At 50.3% G+C, this 17,163-nt stretch overlaps 1 long non-coding RNA gene across 1 annotated transcript in view; it reads right to left on the bottom strand.

The window, feature by feature from the left end:
• The window catches only part of LOC128346847 (uncharacterized), a 75,227-nt gene extending 58,338 nt beyond the window's left edge, over positions 1-16,889 (bottom strand). Inside the window, exon 1 of the long non-coding RNA XR_008317235.1 lies at positions 16,767-16,889. This is a non-coding gene — a long non-coding RNA (uncharacterized LOC128346847). The remainder of the gene's footprint in view (positions 1-16,766) is intronic.
• Positions 16,890-17,163: the final 274 nt, after the last annotated feature.

Below are 17,163 nucleotides of genomic sequence, written 5' to 3'. Positions count from 1 at the left end.
AAACAGGTTTCTGGACTAGAGAGGCCTTGGACCTGATCCAGCAGGGCTGTTCTCATGTTCTTACATTCTCATGATCTTGGACAATGATCTCCCAGTCTAAGCTCCTCTTCAAAGCCGGAATCTGCTACAGCATTCCTGAAAGGTGGTCATTCAGCCTCAGGTTGAAAACCTCAAGAGAAGGAGATCCCACCACTGCATGTGGCAGACTGTTCCACTGCCCAACAGCTCTGACAGTCAAGGAACTCCCCTTAACCATAGCCAGAATCTGTTTCCTTGTCATTTCAACCCATTGATTCTGTCCTCAGGAGCAAGAGAGTACAGGCCCGCTGCTTCTTCAAGGAAGGCAGTCCATCAGATATTCAGATAACTGAATATGTCTTTGTCTTGTTGTTGTGAAATGCCCAGAGCTGATAAATGTGGCAGTATAGAAATATAAAAATACTTGAAGATGGCCATCAGAGGAACATAGGAAGCTGCCATATACTAAGTCAGACCATAGATCCATCTAGCTAAGCTCAGTATTGTCTACACAGACTGGCAGCAGCTGCTTCTCCAAGGATGCAGGCAGGAGTCTCTCTCAGCCCTATCTTGGAGATGCTGCCAGGGAGGGAACTTGGAACCTTCTGCTCTTCTGCTCCATCCCATGAAGGGAATATCTTAGAGTGCTCACACATCAAGTCTCCCATTCATAAATGACCAGGGTGGACCCTGCTTAGCTAAGGGAATAAGTCATGCGTGCTACCACAAGACCAGCTCTCCTCTCCCCTGTGTCTTATATTCTCCAGGCCCAGCATCCCCAGTTCCTTCAGCCGCTCCTAACAGGACTTGGTTTCCAGACCCTTCCCCTATCTCGGGTACCCTCCTCTGAGCCCATTCCAGTTTATCAATGTCCTTCTTAAAATGCAGTGCCCAGAATTGGACAAAGTATTCCAAGTGAGATCTGACCTTGTGCGTCTCTTCAGCGAGAGCTCTGAGGTCCTGCCAGTTCTTTCAAAGGCAAGAGGCACCCAGGCCAGAAATCTGAGGCCTCTCATATCCTCTGTTCCTGACCGAGGGTGTGAAACAATTCTGATGTATCTCTTCTGACTTTTTCTTGTTTGTGGTTCCCTCAAGTGGCAGGGCAGAAAGGTGGTTTATCCATGCAGCATATCTCTTCATGCCTATTTCTGAAAGAGCTGGAAATGTTTTTATCCTTATGGAAGCATCACAGGAGCACCTGAGGGTGAGAGGGGGGCATTGGCAGACTCTGGGTAACCCACAAATATTTTAGTTTCACAAAAATCTCAATAGAAAATCAGAGGAGGACAAAAAAACCCCGTTGCCCCAATATAACTCAATGAAGTGGAATGTTTGCAGACTCAGAGGGCAGTTAATAGACAAGCAGGTGGGCAGAGAGACTGGAACGCAGTGGCGAGAAGGGGGAGAGGAGGAGGGCTTGAACAAAAAGAGTCGGACATTTCTCAGCTTGAAGAATACTCCCTCAAGACAATCACAATGCCTCCTTCTGAGGTGGAAAGGTCTAAAACGTTCACCATGCTCCGCCAAGTAACACATGAACGCCAGGGATATACTGCAACATTTTGTTGCAGGTCTGTACCTGTAAATAAATAATTCCAAAACCTAGGAATCGAGCTGAGCCTCACATTCAGAACAAACTTTGGCCCAGCCATGGTTTCCCAATTATTAATAAAAGTCACAGGGTGCCCTTTGTGTCCCTTACAAAAACCAAGTGTTTTTACCCCTGCATAGCCAAGGTCGGCAGGTACTTTGGCAGTTTAATACTTTGCCACTGGGCCAATAATGAATGCCACGCGTGACCGATTCTTTCGGTGTCTGTGTGTTCCCTGCTCCCCGGCTCTCCCTCTCCCGCTCTCCTTTTTGCTGAAAATACAAAAAAAAAAGCGCTAATGATTAACATCTCCGTGCAAAGCCTCGAGGCGAGCACGCCAGCAGCAAATCAAACGCCAGACACCAGTCCATTTGGAAAAGCTCTTTGCTTGGCTATATTCACTCCCTTTTTTAGGCCAGGGCGGTGCTGAATGTCTGTGAAGCCAGCAGACCCTGCTACATTAGGAGCTCTGAAGCATTCCCAGCCCAAATCTCTGAGAGCCGAGGAGTCAAACCAAGACATTGGGGGGTTTCTTTCAGACTTGGCTACGGCCGGGTTTATTCCAGTTCCATTCCCATTCAAGCCAGTAAAGATCTGGTAACTGGAGATTCCGAGCAGACCTCTCTGAGACCGCTTCTGCTGTAGCTGGCATGGGAAAACATAAAATGCTGTATGCCACGCAGTAACAAACTGGAAGCCACCTAATGACGCAGTGGGGAAAATGCTTGCCTAACAAGCCGAAGGTTGCCAGTTCGAATCCCGCTGGTACTATATCGGGCAGATGCTGAAAGGCATCATCTCAGACTGCGCGGGAGGAGGCAATGGGAAACCCCTCCTGTATTCTACCAAAAGAAAACCACAAGGCTCTGTGGGCGCCAGGAGTCGACAGCGACTCCTGTGGGCGGACAAACAGAACAAGGAAGCAGCAGTGGAGCGAGAGAAAGCAACGAGAGAGCAGCCTAACACAAGGGTTCCCAAGCTGGGGCCCTCCAGATGTTGCTGAATTCCCACTCCCATCACCCCCCAGTTAGTGGAGGTTCTTCTCCAGAGTTTATAAATACGGGACAGCTTGTTCTTGAGGCGAGGGAGGAGAGCTGGTCTTGTGGTAGCAAGCATGACTTGTCCCCATAGCTAAGCAGGGTCTGCCCTGGTTGCATCTGAATGGGAGACTTGATGTGTGAGCACTGTAAGATATTCCCCTCAGGGGATGGAGCCGCTCTGGGAAGAGCAGAAGGCTCCAAGTTCCCTCCCTGGCAGCATTTCCAAGATAGGGCTGAGAGAGACTCCGGCCTGTGACCTTGGAGAAGCCGCTGCCAGTCTGTGAAGACAATACTGAGCTAGATAGACCAATGGTCTGACTCAGTATATGGCTGTTTCCTTATAGCAATAGCACTTCCATTTATATACCGCTCTATAGCTGGAAGCTCTCTAAGCGGTTTACAATGATTTAGCATATTGCCCCCCAACATTCTGGGTACTCATTTTACCGACCTCGGAAGGATGGAAGGCTGAGTCAACCTTGAGCCCCTGGTCAGGATCGAACTTGTAACCTTCTGGTTACAGGGCGGCAGTTTTACCACTGCGCCACCAGGGGCTCTTATGTTCCTATGTGAGGTGAGGCGGTTGCCTCAGATGGCAGATCCCTGAGCCATCAGCAGAGTAGTGAGATGCCTCCCACGGCTGCCACTGGAGCAGCTCTCCGGAACAAATCTGACCCTGGCAAGCTTCACAAGGAACGCCTCTCCTCACCCTCTGTGCAAAGCCTGCAAGAAGCACCAGGAGAGAAGGAGAGGCTGCTGACAACCTGCCCTCCCCGCTGCCCCACTTTCATAGCTTGCAAAGGTTGATTTGGGAAGGGGGCTGGCCCCACATCAGGATCATGGATCTAGATCAGGAACAGGATCAGGATCAGGATCTGGGCTGGCCCCACATCAGGATCATGGCACCTCATCTGCTCTACGTTGGTCCACCCATGTTGCAAACAATGTAGAACTAAATAGTTCTCTCTCTCTCTCTCTCTCTCTCTCTCTCTCTCTCTCTCTCTCTCTCTTTCTCTGATGCATTCCAATTTTATCAGCAATGATGGTGCAATTAGCTTCTGCCTGGTGTTTTCCGGAATCCTCCTCCCCAAGCCCTTTCTTTCCCCCTGGCTACAGAAGGACTGGGATGGTCTGGAGATTGAGTGCAATTGGAAGAGATAATCTTGTATGGTTTCACTTTGATAAAGCTAATTCTGATCCATATGGCCCAATCAAGGTGCATGATGTTGTTGGTTTCTTTTGTGGGATTGCCCACAAGCTGTTGGCACCGTTTGCTGGAAATGATCTGCTCGTTCAAGCCTGAGCAAGCAGGTATGTTCAGATTTGGGCTGGATGGAGTTGTTTCTGTGTGCCTGTCTTGTTGGTATAAAGTGCTGGGCAGGGGCGTAACTATAACAGGGCAAGGGGAGACAGTTGTCTGGGGGCCCACTGCCTTGGGGCCCCCGCTAAAGGCAAGTCACATGACTGACTCCCCCAGCTGCACACCCACCTGGGCTTCCTTCAGTTGTATTCATCCTCTGAAATGGATGTGAGTGTTGAGACCTGGAGCTACCAGAACAGCATGTCTTTCTCTGGTACCATTAAATGACTTGCATCGTCCACAATTGACAAAACCTTTTGTCTCTGGGCCCACTCCAACCTTGCTACGCCCCTGGTGCTGGGCAAGGATGAGGTGGGAGACTGGCCTGAAGCAGAGGGCAGCCAGTGGTCCTGCAGGGATCAGGACCCTGATGACAGGACTGAGAGAGCCTGGAACATATCAGAAGTCATGCCAGGTAGACCATCTGGAGCCTGGAACATGCCAGGAGTTATACTGGTAGACTGTCAGGAGGCAGGAAAGTCGAGACATATCAGGAGTCATCCCAGTAGACCATCAGGTGCCAGGCAGGTCAAGACAGGAGTCAGGAACACACCAGGAGTCATACCAGGAGCCAGGAGGGTCAAGACAGGAGTCAGGAGTCAGCAACACACCAGGAGTCATAGCAGTAGTCCATCAGGAGGCAGGAGGGTTGAGACAGGAGACAGGAGTAAGGAACACACCAAGAGTCATAGCAGTAGACCATCAGGAAGCAGGAAAGTTGAGACAGGAGACAAGAGACAGGACTCAGGAAGACACCTGGAGTCATACCAGTAGTCCATCAGGAGACAGGTGGGTCAAGACAGGAGCCCTGAGTCAGGAACATGCCAGGAGTCATACCAGTAGTCCGCCAGGAGGGTTGAGACAGGAGTCAAAAGCTAGTAACACACCAGAGGTCAAGTCAGATCAACAATCAAGAGTCAGAGAATCAAGACAGGAGCCAAGAGTCAGGAACATGCCAAAAGCCAAACGAAGTAGTAACCACGATCCAGAGGATCAGACCGAAACGAGGAACCAGGAACATCCTGAAGGTCAAGCCAGGAAGCCGATGAGAGCGAGAGGAACAGGAGCCAAGGATCAGGAACAAACCAGGATTCAAGCCAGGTGGGCCACCAGGAGCCAGGAAGGTCAAGACAGGAGTTGGAAGTCAGTAACATGCTAGAGGTCAAGCCATGTCAAAGATCAAACCAAACTGTCATCAGGAGCCAGAGGACCAAACAGAAGCCAAGAGCCAGAATCACAAGAGGAGCTGGGTCAGACAATAGCCAAGGATCACACCAAGCAGACTGTCAGGAGAAGCAGCAAGACAGCACACCAGCACAAGAGGACCTTGAGACAGAGGCTGTGAGGCTATTCTCACGACTTCTCAAAAGCGGGCTAAAGGAGCCCAGCCCACTTTTGAGAGGCCATGAGGTTCCGTAGCTCCACGCCGTGGTGACTCACAAGGAAACCCCCAACCGGGAGGCTACTGCAAGCCTCCCGGAGGCTACAACAAGCCTCCCGGAGGCTACAACAAGCCTCTCGGCCTCGGGTGTCTCCCCGGAATGCCCTGCAAACTCACACTGGGCTTTCTGGGACTTCTGGAATCCAGGCAGCCTCCGATCCCACTGCCCCTACCAGCTCCGTGACAGAGCCGATCCAGCCACCCAGGGAGGGAATAGTGCTCTTGTACTGGGAGAGCAGGCCAAGCCCTCCTGTGGAGAGCCTCAATGTCTGCCTCACCCGGGAAACCTTTTACGCTTCCTGCTACCTGTCCAGGGTTTCAGAAGGCTAGGAGATGGCTGCAATGTAGCAGGCTGCCACAAGGGGGCAGCAACGGCCTCAGGGCAGGCAGAGCATGAAACCCGAGTCTGGAAACTCCGTAAGTGGAAGAAGTGGGGAGACCTGTCTGTGCTCCAGGCCGTAGATCAGGGCTGCACAAATTCCGCTTTCCAACTGGGGGTGAGCTGGATGCTGGAAGAGAGCTGTTCTGGTGGTAGTGAGCATGAATTGTCCCCTTTTGCTAAGCAGGGTCCACTCTGGTTCACATTTGAATGGGAGACCACATGTGTGAGCCCTGTAAGATATTCTCTGGGAAGAGCATCTGCATGCTTGCACGCAGTCGGTCCCAAGGTCCCAGGGAATGGAGCCGCTCTGGGAAGAGCAGAAGGTTTCAAGGTCCCTCCCTGGAAGCATCTCCAAGATAGGGCTGAGAGAGACTCCTGCCTGCAACCTTGGAGAAGCCGCTGCCAGTCTGTGTAGACAATACTGAGCTGGATGGACCAATGGTCTGACTCAGTATATGGCAGCTTCCTATATACATGTGTGAGCATGATAAGATATTCCCCTTAGGGGATGGGGCCACTCTGGGAGGAGCACCTGCCTGCTTGCATGCAGAAGGTCCCAAGCTTCCTGTGTTCCTATGTCCTCTAGAAGTTTTCATACAGAGGCTGGATGGCCATCTGCCAGGGAAGTGGTAGCAGAATCCCCCTCTGGCTGAGTCGTTGCTTCTTACTGAACTGAAGGAAGGGTTTCCGCCACACCAGTAACTCCGGGAAGTTCATCCAGAGAAAGCATTTGATTTATTATAGGAGGCAATTACTCCACTCTGCCAGAGCACATGAAAAGGGACGAGTCAATGACTCAGAGCACGACTGATTATTTTTTCATGTAATGGATTTGTTTCTTAGCACTGGATTTTTGGGGGCTGGCAGGGAGAGAGGATGTCTTTCTTTCTTTCTTTCTTTTTAACCTTCCATAGGCAGGCATAGGAGGCTTTCTTCCTCCTTGGAAGGGCAGAACCTGGGAGGGACCATCCACCCAGGCACCAAGTGACTCCACACCATTAGGAACCCCCATGCCGGCTGAACCGGGAGGACAGTCAGTACCCCCGTTGGGACCAGAGAACATGGCCTGCTGACATCCTCCCTTTCAGAGGAATCTTCCAAGGATCCCCCTGCTATGATGGAGGCCTCCCAGTTCCATTGAAGAAGGTGCCCGCAAAATTGAACGAGGCCCCTTTAAAAGACCAAGGCTTGCTCCTGGAAGGGGCGGGGCCAAGACACCTTGCCAGAGTAGCAGGCTACAGAACCCAGCAGTTTGCTGAGAGATGCTCCTGGAGCAACCTCCCCTTGTGTTGCAATATCTAGCTCCAAAGCCTCATGACTGGCTTTGACTTTGGCCCTGACCAGTTGCCTTGGAAGTTTGTCCAAGCTCAAAATTGCTGTCGACACTGGCTGGCAGCAATTCTCCAGGATCTGAGATGGGTCTTCCCCAGGCCTACCTGGAAATGCTGCCAGAGACCAGAGGCGCTCTTACCCCTGGACTTGGGGGGCAAAGTCCAGGGTCTCCAGCACTGTTCCCTCTAACAGGGATTCCCAGACTACAACTCCCAGAATCCCCAAGCAAAAGATATTGCAGCTGGGGATTCTGGGGGTTGTAGTCAACAACATCTGGGAATCCCTGTTATTTATTTATTTATTTATTTATTTATTTATTTATTTATTTATTTATTAATTATTTATTCGATTTTTTTATACCGCCCTTCCAAAATGGCTCAGGGCGGTTTACAATTAAAAACAGAAACCATTAAAACCAATAACAATTAAAACAGAAATATAAATATGAACACCAATTAAAAACATCTTAAAAAACAATTAAACTATCAGAACAATTAAAACCCTGAAACCCAGGTTAGAATTAAAACAATTAAAACTAATTAAAACTCTGAAAGGCCAGGCCAAACAGATGGGTTTTAAGGACTCTCTTGAAGGTCAGTAAGGAATTAAGATCGCGAATTTCTGCTTGGAGTGCATCCCACAGCCCGGGAGCAGCTACAGAGAAGGCCCGCCTCTGAGTCCGCCCTTTGGGGACAGGGTTCCATCTTTTTTGTTTGTTATTTCTTTGTGTAAACCACCCTGAGCCATTTTTTTGGAAGGGCGGTATAGAAACCGAATGAATGAATGAATGAATGAATGAGTCCCCACCAAACGAACCAGTGGTAACTGATGACCTTAACGTGTGGTGGGGGTCATGTAAAAGAAGACGCTCTCTAAGATATCTCAGACCCAAGCTGTTCAGGGCTTTAAAGGTAATAACCAGCACTTTGTATTTTGCCCGGAAACATATCGGCAGCCAGTGTAGCTGTTTCAAAACAGGCATAATATGGTCTCTCCGGGTTGCCCCAGAGACCAATCTGGCTGCTGCATTCTGAACTAACTGAAGTTTCCGAACTACGTACAAAGGCAGCCCCACGTAGAGTGCATTGCAATAGTCAAGCAGGCTGGTTACCAGCTGATGCACCACGGTTTTGAGGTCATCCTCTTCAAGGAATGGGTGCAGCTGTTGAATCAGCCGAAGCTGATAGAAAGCACTCCTGGCCATGGCCTCCACCTGAGAAACCAGGGTGAGGCCTGGGTCCAGGAGTACTCCCAAGCTGAGAGCCTGCTCCTTCTGGGGGAGTGTAACCCCATCCAGCACAGGGAGTTCTAACTCACCCCTCAGATTCTGAGCCTTCTGCAAGTGTTAGAGGGAACACTGGCTTCCACACCCCCTGGGGTCCCCCAAATCCTCTTTAGTCTGTCCTGGGTGGTGTGGTTTGTCGCCCTCAAGAACCGACGTGTTAGAAAACGATGCTTAACTTGCAGCAGAGGGGGGGCCTCCAAAGGCCTTAAGCTCCAGGCTCCGAAATTACCTAGGTGCACCTCTGCCAGAGAGTAAACATTACTGGGACATTCTGCATCCAAAGCAGGTGCCATGAGCCTAGCATGGGAAGCTGTCTTCATTGGTCCATCTAGTTCTGTATTGGCCACATTCACACATAACGTGCAACTGTGGGTCCAATGGGCCCGCGGTTCTGCTCCCCACCCCGGGGTGTCCTGTCCAAATTCAGACATAACGGAGAGCAAGGAGCCGGCAGTCAGCAAGTCTGCAGCGAGGAGGGGAAACTGGATGTGCAGGCTTCCTTCTTGCATTGAGGGAGCCAGCATAGCATAGTGGTTAGAGTGTTGGACTAGGGCCGGGAAGACCTGAGTTCAAATCCTCATTCAAGCCTGAAACTCACTGGGTGACTGTGGGCCAGTCATGTATCTCTCAGCCTAACCTACCTCAGAGGGTTGTTGTGAGGATAAAATTAACCATGTACACCAGTCTGAGCTCCTCAGAGGAAGAGCGGGATATCGATGTCATAAATAAATAAATCAAGGACAGCCCGCACAGCCAATCATGACCAGAAAGAGGAATGAGCTTCCTCCCTCAAGTCACAGGGTATGCAGCCTGCGGTTCCAAATTTGGATGTCACATAGGCTGTGTTTAACTTCGTGTTGGGGCAACAAAACTCATCAAGACCGTAGGGTTCAGAATGGAGTTGCAAAAGAAAAAAGAAAGTTGGTCGCCTCGCGGAAGCGGAGTATCCTGCCTTTGCTTCCATGCGCACTGGACATCTGCACTGGCTCATTAAACTCGGGCTCCATGTTATGTGTGAATGCGACCTACGTCTACATTGACTGGCAGTATCTCTCCGGGGTTTCAGGCAGGAGTCACTCTCGGCCCTATCTGGAGATGCTGCCAGGGATTGAACCTGAGACCTTCTGCCTGCAAGTATGCAAGTGCTCTTCCCAGAGCAGTCCCATCCCCTCAGGGGAATACCTGACAGTGCTTATGCATGTAGTCCTGCCACTGAGCTGTGGTCCCATCCCCATAAACGGCGTTAGGAAGTTGTCTTATGCTCAGTTGCTCCATCTCGCTCAGTATCGTCTGCTTGGATTGGCAAGGTCTCTCTGAGGTTCCAGAGAGGGGTCCTTCATAAGGACATAGGAACATAGGAAGCTGCCATATACTGAGTCAGACCCTTGGTCTATCTAGCTCAGTATTGTCTTCACAGACTGGCAGCAGCTTCTCCAAGGTCACAGGCCAGAGTCTCTCTCAGCCCTATCTTGGAGATGCTGCCAGGGAGGGAACTAGGAACCTAGATGCTCTTCCCAGAGTGGCTCCATCCCCCTAAGGGGAATATCTTGCAGTGCTCACACCTCAAGTCTCCCATTCATATGCAACCAGGGCAGACCCTGCTTAGCTAAGGGGATAAGTCATGATTGCTACCACAAGACCAGGTCTCCTCTCCTCTCCCAGTCTTACCAGGAGACCCTGAAACTGGTGCCTCCTGGTGAAGCAAGTGCTTTACCACAGAGTTGCGGTCCTATCCCCAACCTCCCCCAGACTCAGACTCTCTCTGCCTTACCACCTCTTGCCCCCCCTCCCCCCCTTTATTTCTTTGAAATATTTATACCCTGCCCCTCCAGGACACTGCTCTGCTCGGGGCAGTTTTCCTGCTCTCCCATGCCTTCTCTCCATCTTTGTCTTTCTAGTTCATTTCTCCCACTCGTAAACAAAGGGAGCAGCCTTCTAGTCTCCCGTCCAAATACAAACCAGGTGGACCCTGCTTAGTAAAGGGGACAAATCGTGCCTGCTCCCACCAGACAAGCTCTCCTCCCATATTTTGCATGGAGGAGTCTCTCCCAGCCCTATTTTGGACATGCCACGGAGGGAACCTGGAACCTTCTGCATGCAAGCCTGCAGATGCTCCTCCCAGAACAGCTCCATCCCCTAAGGCGAAGATCTTACAGTGCTCACACATGGAGTCTCCCATTCAAATAACTCAGTATTGTCTACACAGACTGGCAGCAGCTTCTCCAAGGTTGCTGGCAGGAGTCTCTCTTTTGGAGTTGCCAGGAAAGGAACTTGGAACTTTTATACTAGGCGGTATATAAATTCCATAAATAAATAACTGTCTGAATGCAAGCACGCAGATGCTCTTCCCAGAGTAGTCCCATCCCCTAAGAGGAATATCTTGCAGTGCTCACACATGTAGTCTCCCATTGAAATGCAAACCAGGGTGGACCCTGCTTAGCAAAGGGGACAATTCGCGCTTGCTAGCAACAGACCAGCCCTCCTCCCAAACACAACGTTCTGCTTCATGCCTCCTGACACTTCCACTGATCATAGGAAGAAGGCATCACACCATCACAAGTGCAATAGAATATCAGGTTTTAAAACCAGTCCATATGAACTGGTGGAGATTTGGCTGATGGAAACTGGCTGATGGAAATGTAGAAAAGGACCAGGAGCATGCCTCTACCCTTTGCCCACCAAACATCCGCCTGCACAGCAAGACAGAAATGTGATTGATGCCCCGTGACTAGCACCGTGATTAGTATTAATGAAGAGCACGGATAAAGGTAATCCAAGCCTCTTTCCTCTCACGGCTCTCTTGAGCTGTAAATCCAACAAGATGTCCAGTGGACACCAGCCAGGATGAGAAGCAAAATGAAGCACTTCTTTTTAAATGACACTTAATTGGAATTCACTGCCCTGAGTTGCAGTGACAGCTTCTGGCGTAGAAGATTTCAGCAGGGGGTGGGGTGGGGGGGAAGGGTTAGAAAAATTCATGGAAGGGAGGTCCATCAAAGGCTATTAGCAAAGACAGCTAGATGGCTCCTTCTTGTCCAAGAGCAGTCTACCTTAGAGGATCAAATGCTGGAGGCATACAGGAGAGGGCGGTTGCCTCTATGCTCTGGTCTGTAGGCTTTCCAAGAAACATTAGATTGGCCACTGATGGAAGCAGATGTTGAACCAGAAAACTCTTTAGTCTGCTTCAGCAGAGCTCTTCTTATTTTACATCGGAAGCTGCTGTCTGCTGAGTCACAGCCTTGGTCCGTCTAGCTCAGAACTCTCTACACTGACTGGCAGCATCTCTCTAGGGTTTCATACAGAGACCTTTCCCGGTCCTACATGGATAGTAAACCTGGGACCTTCTGCACACAAAGCAGGTGTTCTATATCCACTGAGCTACGGATGCTCCTAAAAAGCAGCGGTCTGCTGAATGAGACCCTTGGCCTGTAAGTGGCTCTCCAGCGTTTCAGAGGGACAAGGGTCTTTCTCAAGTCTAGCAGGGATGCTGCCAGGAATGCAGCTGGGGACTTTCTGCATGCAAAGCAGATATTGATTGATTGATTGATTGATTGTTCGATTTATATACCACTTTTCTTTAAAGTAATCTCAAAGCGGTTATTATTATTATTATTATTATTATTATTATTATTATTATTATTAACACTTTTATACCTCCCCAAACCCGCATCTCTGGGCGGTTCACAATAATAGAATTAACAATGCACAATTAAAATACAAAGGTACAGATTATCTCAAAGCAGTTTACAGTAATTAAAACAATGCATAATTAAAATACAAAAGTACAGATTATTTTTATTATTACTTTTATTTTTTTTAAAGATAGGTTATCAATGAGCTACAGCTCCATCTCTAAATATTCTCCAGCAACAGTTCTCCAGGGTTTCAGGGGAGGGTCTTTCCCAGCCCTGCTGGAGATGCTGCCAGGGATCAAACCTGGGACCTTCTGCAAGCCAAGCAGATGCTTCCCCACTGAGCGACCTGTGCTTGGGGTTCGCAAAGAGGAGCAGGCAAAATTTCATCTCAGCAATGCGTTAGGAGAACTTTCAACCCGAAAAGATGCTGGGTTTAGTCAGACATGAGCCAGAGAGCCTAATTTGGGGAGAGGGGGTTAGCAATTGCCTAGAGCCACTCTGCAAAGCCTGGGAGGCTACCTAGGGTTGTCAACATCCCCCTGCTAACAGAGCGAAGAGGCATCTTTTAAAAGTGCTGATTCTCTTTATTTTGCAGGGGGAGAGCAACCGGCCCTATCCATCCCCAGCACAGCATCCCTCCAGTGGCTGCTGCTGGTGTCTGTCTTATGTTTCTTTTTCAGATTGTGAGCCCTTTGGCGACAGGGAGCCCTTTTATCTATCTATCTGTCTATCTATCTATTTATATCTATGTTGAACCGCTTTGGAAACATTTGTTGAAAAGTGGTGTATGAATATTTGTCGTATTCATATTCGTATATGGGACATGACTATGCAGGAGTCATTGTGAGCCGGAGTGCTGTATGTCTTTTTACCACTTTCATCTTAAACGACAGTGTATGATGTTACAACTTAGATTGCTTATTGATACAACCATGGTTAGCCAAATTGGGTACGATGTCGTTTTGTTTTCTAGAAAGAGAAGCATTGTTAGCCAGTAAAAATAGGCTTCACACATGAGCACTATCTAGCAGTCATTGCTTGCATGGTTTTCATGATCCAGATACCCAGATAATGCTACGTTAGTCAATCACTGATGGCTGTAATGTCCCCTATACGGGTATGTTGGCAACCTGCAGCCCACCAGAACCACAGAGGACTCTGGTAAGGAGGGAGAAGGCAAAGGAGTTGGAGCGCATTAATTATTTCATTATTAGTGAAAATGTAATGATCAAAAATGTAATTTAATGAAAATGTTTGCTCTGCGCCCGAGGGTCTTCCCATTCGTTGAAAAAAGGGGGAAATGATGGCATCCCATAAGAGATGGGCAATTTGGGGCTGAAACAAGGAACATCCCTGCTGATAAGGGACAGTTGGTAACCCAGAGGAGAGGAGAGCTGGTCTTGTGGTAGCAAGCATGACTTGTCCCCTTAGCTAAGCAGGGTCTGCCGTGGTGGCATATGAATGGGAGACTAGAAGTGTGAGCACTGTCAGATATTCCCCTCAGGGGATGGAGTCACTCTGGGAAGAGCAGAAGGTTCCAAGTTGAGAGAGATTCCTGCCTGCAACCTTAGAGAAGCCGCTGCCAGTCTGTGAAGACAATACTGAGTAGATAGGCCAATGGTCTGACTCAGCGTATGGCAGCTTCCTATGTAACCCCACCAAGCCAAACACAGGCCTTCGCGCCACCCGGCAATACTTATGGTCTCAGACAAGCCACCAAACCAGAAAGTTTACTGAGAGCGCTTGGTTGGCCAAACCTGGTTTTGTGACTCATCTGCAGGCCGGCCCCAGCCTGATATTTTGTCAAAGCCATGGAAGAGGAGAAGCAGGGAGCGAGGGAGAGGAGCCAGGGAGAGGAGCCATGCAAGAGCCAGGGATCTGGTCTTGTGGTAGCAAGCATGACTTGTCCCCTTAGCTAAGCAGGGTCTGCCCTGGTTGCATATGAATGGGAGACTAGAAGTGTGAGCTGTAAGATATTCCCCTCAGGGGATGGAGCCACTCTGGGAAGAGCAGAAGGTTTCAAGTTCCCTCCCTGGCAGCATCTCCAAGATAGGACTGAGAGGGATTCCTGCCTTCAACCTTGGAGAAGTCGCTGCCAGTCTGTGAAGACAATACTGAGCTAGATAGACCAATGGTCTGACTCAGTATATGGCAGTGTCCTATGTCCTATGTTGAATTCCTAGGTGGGGAAGGGGTGGAAAGTCCAGAGGGGGAAACCAAATGGGAGACATCAGTGACCCAGGGACAAGGTGATCCTGCTCTTCTGTGATCCTCACCCCGCTCGAGCCGGACCAGGCCTGGTTCAGCATGAGGTCGAGCCAACCCCCCTGGGTTGGTCCAGGGCTGGTTCAGGGTTGTTGTTGTTTTAAAGACAAAATGGCAGTTTTACTGCCATTGTAGGACCTTGAGGGGTGCTGCCGCGGCTGCAGGGGGGTCTCTGGCCGTTCTCTCTCCCCCATCTGGCCTCCCCCCAGTCTCAAACGGGCCGTTTCAGCCCGTTTTCAGTCTGTTTGGGGCCTCTCTGCACTGACCCATCATGAACCAGCCACGCAGATGGCCAATATACATGTGTGGTGGCCTCCAAAATGGCCATTGCCAGCGCAGAGAGGACTGAAACGGATTGAAAACCTGCTGAACAGCCCGTTTGAGACTGGGGGGAGGCTGGTGGGGGGGGACTCCAGAGGCCTCCCGTCCCACCAGCTGCAGCAGCACCCCTAAGGCCCTGCGATGCCAGTAAGTCTGCCATTTTTAAAAAAAATCCCTCCCCCCGAACCAGGCCCGAACTGGTTCAGACTCAAGCCAGTCACGGTCCAGCTCTAGTGTGCACAGAACCAGGCTGGACCCAATTGGGTTCAAGTCTGGTTTGACTCAAACTGAACTGGGTTTTCCGGTGTTGTGCACATCCCTACTGAGCTACATGGGCCAATGGTCTGACTCAGTATAAGGCAGCTGAGAGCCAGCATGGTGTAGTGGTTAGAGTGCTGGACTAGGACCGGGGAGACCCGAGTTCAAATCCCCATTCAGCCATGAGACTTGCTGGGTGACTCTGGGCCAGTCACCTCTCTCTCAGCCTAACCTACTTCACAGGGTTGTTGTGAGGAGAAACTCAGGTATGTAGAACCCCGCTCTGGGCTCCTTGGAGGAAGAGCGGGATATAAATGTAAAATAAATAAATAAATAAATAAATAAATAAATACTGAGCGAGCTAGACCAATGGTCTGACTCAGTATAAGGCAGCTTCCTAGGTCCAGTCTGTGAAGCCAATACTGAGCGAGATAGACCAATGGTCTGACTCAGTATAAGGCAGCTTCCTAGGTCCAGTCTGTGAAGCCAATACTGAGCGAGATAGACCAATGGTCTGACTCAGTATAAGGCAGCTTCCTAGGTCCAGTCTGTGAAGCCAATACTGAGCGAGATAGACCAATGGTCTGACTCAGTATAAGGCAGCTTCCTAGGTCCAGTCTGTGAAGACAATACTTAGCAAGACAGACCAATGGTCCGACTCAGTATATGGCAGCTTCTTATGTTCCTATGTGCCTATGTACCTATCTCCCTATGTCCCTTCCCACCCCCAAAACACAAGGCAGCCCTCTGATTGACAGGCAAACTGTTGTGCATCCAGAAGAAATCTGCAAGCAGTCCGGTGGCCCGTGGGGGCCGCTGCATCCCAAACAGGCAAAGCAATTACGCACACTTCTCGGAGTTAATTACTTTCCCCCTTCTTGAGGCTGTGGCTCCCCCTTCTCGGAGAGGCGCCCACAGTGTCTGACAACTGCAGCCAGCAAATTACCGCTCGCTAACTGGAGGCCGGAACTGACAATTTCCTCTTGTACCGCAAGCAGATTAGGGTATAAAGCAGCAGCAGAGTGACCGGCAATGGCCAAGTTATTAAAGGGTCCGTGGCAGCGGAAGGTGATGGCTAGATTTGTTTCTGAAATTGGGAGGGCAGAAGCCTACGGTTTGGGTACTCGGAATGTGCTCACACTGGTGGGGAGACTGCTATTTGGCCACCGATATTTTATAGGGAACACAGAGTCAGGGGTGTAGCTATAATTGAGTGGATGGGTTGAAAGAACCCGGACCCCCCAACTCCAGAGGGCCCCCCAGCCCCAGCCCTCCTTATTTTCTTCCTTTTCTCCCTCACTCCAAGGGGCTGCTGGGGAGAGGGGCAAACATGGGACCCCTCTCCCCAGCTACGCCCCTGCACAGAAGGTTGATCTGCACGCACTTACAGTTATGCCCACATTTTTGTTCAATTCCCAAATACAACAATACACAGGATCCATGCCCTGCACTGGATGAGTAGGTAAACCCAGGCAAACTTGGAAAGGTGAAGGGTCTGGAAACCAAGTCCCTCAAGGACCAGTTACAAACTTAGGAATGATGGGAAATGCCTTATATCGAGTCAGGCCCGGGGGCGGAGCCACCATTGTGCGGGGGGCGGGGTTTTCAAAGAACCCAGGCTGCCATGCCCAGGGCCCACGCCTCAGCCACACCCCTGCGTCTGACATCAGACGCAAGGGGGTGTGGTCAGGTTTGCAAACAGGGCCTCCCCCCCCGCCATTTGCGAGTAGGGGTGTTCATGGAACCGTCTGGCCCAGCCCCCATCGAACCCCCCCCCCCGGTCCAGTCCAGTCTGGTAGGTCCACGAACTTAAAAAAATAATAATGAAAAGTAACTACCTGTAGTCCCTTCGTGAGGCATGCTGTAGCCGCGAGGGGGGCGGGGCGGTGTTCCCTCTCCCGCTGCTGGCCTCCCTCATCACCGCCGCAGCTGGGTAAATGTAGTCTTTTGGGCCCTTTCGGGCCTCCATAAAGGTGAGCGGCGGCCTCACCCAGGCCTCGCAGAGGGCATTTGAGCATGCGCGGCGGTGGCCAAAATGGCCACCGCTCGCCTTTACGGAGGCACGAAAGGGCCAAAAAGATTACATTTACCCGGCCACGGTGGTGATGAAGGAGGCCGGTGGGGGGAGAGGGAACCCTCACACGCGCGCACACACACACACACACTGCGGCTTCAGCAAGCCCCCCCGAAGGGGCTACAGGTAGTTACTTTTCATTTAAATTTTTTTTTAAAAAA

This window comes from Hemicordylus capensis, chromosome 2 (genome assembly GCF_027244095.1).
Source record: "Hemicordylus capensis ecotype Gifberg chromosome 2, rHemCap1.1.pri, whole genome shotgun sequence".
NCBI lineage: Eukaryota > Metazoa > Chordata > Lepidosauria > Squamata > Cordylidae > Hemicordylus > Hemicordylus capensis.
Note: the sequence above shows the minus strand (reverse complement) of the source record. Positions and strands in the feature narration are given on the sequence as shown.